Source organism: Penaeus monodon, chromosome 12, assembly GCF_015228065.2.
Source record: "Penaeus monodon isolate SGIC_2016 chromosome 12, NSTDA_Pmon_1, whole genome shotgun sequence".
Classification (NCBI taxonomy): Eukaryota; Metazoa; Arthropoda; class Malacostraca; order Decapoda; family Penaeidae; genus Penaeus; species Penaeus monodon.
In genome coordinates, this window is record NC_051397.1 from 40,400,177 (window position 1) to 40,405,176 (window position 5,000).

At 38.1% G+C, this 5,000-nt stretch overlaps 1 protein-coding gene across 1 annotated transcript in view; it reads right to left on the minus strand.

The window, feature by feature from the left end:
- Window positions 1-3,055, minus strand: part of LOC119579452 — a gene marked incomplete in the record, with an annotated part of 19,192 nt that extends 16,137 nt beyond the window's left edge. Inside the window, 1 exon segment of the mRNA XM_037927264.1 lies at window positions 2,609-3,055.
- Window positions 3,056-5,000: the final 1,945 nt, after the last annotated feature.

The window sequence follows — 5,000 nt, forward strand, 5'->3', positions numbered from 1 at the left end:
AGAGAGAGAGGAAGACGAGAGAGGAGAGAGAGAGAGAGAGGAAAGAGAAAGAGAGAGAGGAGAAGAGAGAGAGAGACAGACAGAAAGAGAGAGACAAGGAGACAGAGACAGAGAAAGAGAGAGAGAGAGAGGAAAGAAGGAGAAGACGAGAAGAGGGAGAGAGAGAGAGAGACGAGAGAGAGAGAGAGAGGAAGAGGAGAGAAGAGAGAGAGAGACAGAGAGACAGAGAGAGACAGAGACAGAGAGATGGAGGAGGGTATAAAAGGACGTACGAACGAACGAACGAACAGAAGAACATACAGACAGACGTACGGGCCGACAGACAAAGAGAGAGAGAGAAAGAGGACAGCCAGCCAGATAGACAGACAGACGGACGGAGAGACAAAGAGAGACAAAGAAAGAATGTCAGACAGATAGACAGAGAGACAAACAGACAGACAGACGAACGGATGAACGGATATACATACATATATACATACAGACAGACTAACATATATACTTACGGACAGACTGACAGACAGTCACGTAGACAGGCAACCTAATAGACACACTGACAAATAGACAATAGCAACCATACAGAGCTTGAGTGGGAGAGTGAGAGGGAGAGAGAGAGAGGAGAGAGAGAGAGAGAGAGAGAGAGAAAAGGGATGAGAGAAGAGAGAGAGAGAGAGAGAGAGAGAGAGAGAGAGAGAGAGAGAAAGGGAAATAGAGTACATGTATATTTATATGTATATGTATATTTTTATGTATATATATGTGTGTATGTGTGTGTGTGGTGTGTATGAGCACGCACGCACACACACACACACACACACACACACACAACACACCACACACACACACACACACACACACACACACACACACACACACACAACACACAACACACACACACCAAAAACAATATGATAATATATACATGTAAGATAGATATATATATAGTAAAATATAATATAAAATGTGTTCTTAAATATATATAATATATATATATATAATAATATATATATTATATAAAATATAATATATTATATAATATAATATATATATATAATATATATATATAATATATATATATATATATATATATATATATATATATATATATATATATATATATAACATGCGTGTGTGTGTGTGTGTGTGTGTGTGTGTGTATGTATATGTGTGTGTGTCTATGTGTATATATTATTCATATACTATATATATATATATATATATATATATATATATATATATATATATATTCTATATATTTTTTATGTGTATATATAGTTTTTACGGTTATTATTATTATGTATATGTGTGTATATATATAAAAATAAATATGTGTGTGTGTGTGTGTAGTTAGCTTGACGCATCCTTGTAGACGGATGATTATCTTGGCAGGCTGTTTCTTTTTAAGATTTCTCGTTTAGGTTAATTTTATTACTTTATAGTTTGATCAGGAGAAGAAGGTGTTAAAAAATTTAACAAGATATTTTATGATATTTTATTTAACCTATCTGATGCATATCTTTAGGGAAGACGAAACATAAAATAAAGAAAAAGAAAAAAAGAAAAAAATCACTTCTTTCTTCATCACTCAGTAAATCACAGTTTTCACCTTTTCTTGTTCGTTTCACATCTTTTTTTTTTTTTCTTTTTTTTCTCCACTTCAAAATTCATACAAGAGTAAACGCACACTGAATGAAAACAAGTCTGGTTCCTTCAGATATTCCAATACTAAATCGACTCGTTTCACACTATTTTCTACGGAGCGAGACGGAATATGCACGTTAAGACATAGCCTTGTCTCGATTCTCGGTTCCGGACACTTCCTGAAGCTGGTTCGGAAAAGAGCGAGACGTGAAAGCAGTTAAGCGGTGGGAGTGAAAAAAAATAGGATGGAATAAGCAGGACATTTGCTGATAACCGAGACTTAAGAGAATTTGTGGTAGCGAGGTATGAGAAAGGCGAAGGAAGCTTGAGACATTATCGAACCACAAGTGAATCACGAACGAACCTCGAAAGAGACGTGATAAGGAGGACTACGGCAATTTTGTGAATGGATGAAATGGATATGATTTGGGAGGGGGAGGAGGGGGAATGACAATGATCGACGGCCTGTGTGCTGGCCGTTAGATCAGAATGGCTGAATAAATGATTATGCCTCCTATAGTAAATACCGAAATCTAAACGAAGATGTTTAAAAGATATCCACAACAGTGATACAAATGAACTTTATAACCTGCACTCCTTTGTTTCCCCCATTCACCTACCCAAGACACGTCTGAATGCCAGTACTGATGAACATTCTACCCCCCCCCCCCCAACAAAATCACTGAACAATAAAAAAAAAATGAACACAAAGGATAAACCAACCTCACTCGATGTCAACGTTACCTACAGCCAGCCCCGGAAACACGACGTCAAACAACGCCAATTAGTGACAGAGGCGAATAAGCCGATCGTGTTGGTCTTTCAGCTGACTTCCCTTACGCTGTGGTTTGCGGTGATGGAGACGTGAGAGCCGAGAGAGAGTGAACATGAAGATGGAGGTTGTGGGCAAAGGGGAAAATGCAAGGAAAGAGGGGCCCTGGCTGACGGCAGGCGGGGGACCTAATACCGTACCGAAGCTCAGGGCGACAAGAACCGAGAAGGGAACGTGTCAGAGTCCGCAGAGATCGGGCGGACTCGAAGATAAAACGCTGTGACGGCGGCGGAGGAGAGGGGTGGTCGGAGGAAGCGGCGAAGGAGAGGTGAGCCAGGCAACTGAGGACGCTGTGGGAGCGCCGGTGGTGGCGTGTGTAGCCTCGGGGAAAGGGAGGGGGAGGGACAGGGCGAGGGGAAGGATGACGGGGGAAACAAGACGGAGACACAGTGAGGAAAGGAAGAGGAGGAGAGGCGAAGGAGGAGAACAAAGGAGAGGAAAACAAATGGGGAATTGCCACAAGCTAGACAAATAGGGAATAAGTACGAGACGAGAAGCAAATATACGCAAGGAATAACACGGTCAAGTGGTCGACGGGAACACTGCAGGTACGGAAGACAAGTTAATATCTAATAATAAACAAAACAAAATCCCCACAAACACAAAACCTGAACCCACCCAATCAGTAATAAAAAAGGCGTTCAAATAAAACCAACAGACGCAAACGAAACGCGAAGAGAGCAGTGCAAAGGAAGAGAAAAGAGAAGAGGAGGTTCCTGCGCATTGTGTCAAAGAGGGAAAACCGCAATTTGGTCTGGCAGCATCTGGCAACGAGCGCAGAGAAGGCATGAATGGAGGTAAGTCAGGGGCGAAAGGGGAGACACAAAAGAAACAAAGAGGTGAAAAATTGGGCATCGTAGTAAGAAATGAACAGCAGCAAAGGAGAGAGAGAGAGAGAGAATGAGCAAATAAATGCCTGGCATTAACGAGAAAATAACACAGAATGAGAGCTAACTGAGGCAATATTTAGTGAAAATCAGCGCAGGGGAAATGAGTAAATGGAGAAAAAAAAATGAAAACGAAAACGGAATAAAGACACGAACGATAAACAAAGACCAACGTATCAAAATAAACAACGGAAGTTATAGTAATGAACAAAAGCGGACCTATAAAAGAGATTGAAGCTGAAGTAAAATCTAACTAAAGGGGAAATGCCACTAAAAGTTAAAGAGAGGTAAGGGAGTAATCTCAATAATGAAAATACTAGAGTCATTATGCAGTAAGTCTCTCAGGTATAATATTATCATCGTGTGTGTTATAATATCGTTTTTTTCGATAACATTTGTTTACGTACAGTTCTTAATATCGTATGGGATTTCAATATCATTTCAACATTATTCGTAAAATGTCCTAAATTATAAAGATTGCTGTGATGTTAATAGTAAAAATTTAAAATAAAAAAGAACTTTGATGATAATAATGCTGATGATGATAAATTTGAGAATGGTAATATATTTCATAACAATATTGATAATTAAGGTAATAATGATATTAATAATATTATTAATGATAATGCTAATAATAAACAGCAATAACAATGACCATACCTTAACAATGACCATACCTTTACATTTTTCAATAACAACTCAATATTTCAGTGATAATATACTATAAAAGTTACCCGATAAATTTCAGGATATAATCTTTTTGTTTTTGTTTGTTGGTTTATATCTATAATTATTATTCATTCTTTTATCTACGAATAAAATTTCTACCTTTTTTTAATTGATTAATACCGTTTAATGTATCAACAAGGGCAGCTTACCCCGATAAATGATTATAACATGAACCTAATTGTGATAAACATTTCTCAGACACAAATTATCAATCAAAATATTATCGAAACACCAAATGATATAATAAATAAACAAATAATCAAGTGAAACCCCAAAACCATTACAATAACAATATTTTCCGTCTGAACTGAAAATACGACCTGGGAGACCACAAGAACGAGCTTTTATTTACATCGGATCTTTGGGATCGCCTTTTGCCTGCCAGACGTGTTAGCGTTCCAGGTAAAAGAAAATGATGCATTCTTTGGTTTCATATATATTGTACACACATGAATACCCCGTAGTTCATGATATTCTAAAAATTACGAATAGACCCGCATGAGTACAAAACCCGAAAATTCAGTGTACTTGTGAAACGCAGGTGACTCTCTCCCCCCCCGCTCTCTCTTTTTTTTCTTTCCTCTCTTCCCCCCACCTCACTCTCTCTCTCTCTCTCTCTCTCTCTCTCTCTCTCTCTTCTCTCTCCTCTCTCTCTTCCTCCTCTTCTCTCTCTCTTCTCCATTTCTGTTCTCAATTTTTTGTCTCTTATTTTTTGTTTCTCTTTTTTTTCTCTCTGTCTGCCCCCCCCTCTCTGTCTCTCTCTCTATCTCTCTTTTTTACACACACACCCCGACACACCCCACACAGACACCACACACGGGACACCACACACACACAACACACACACACCAAAACACAAAAAATATATATATTTATATATATATATATATATTAATATTATTTTATATATATAT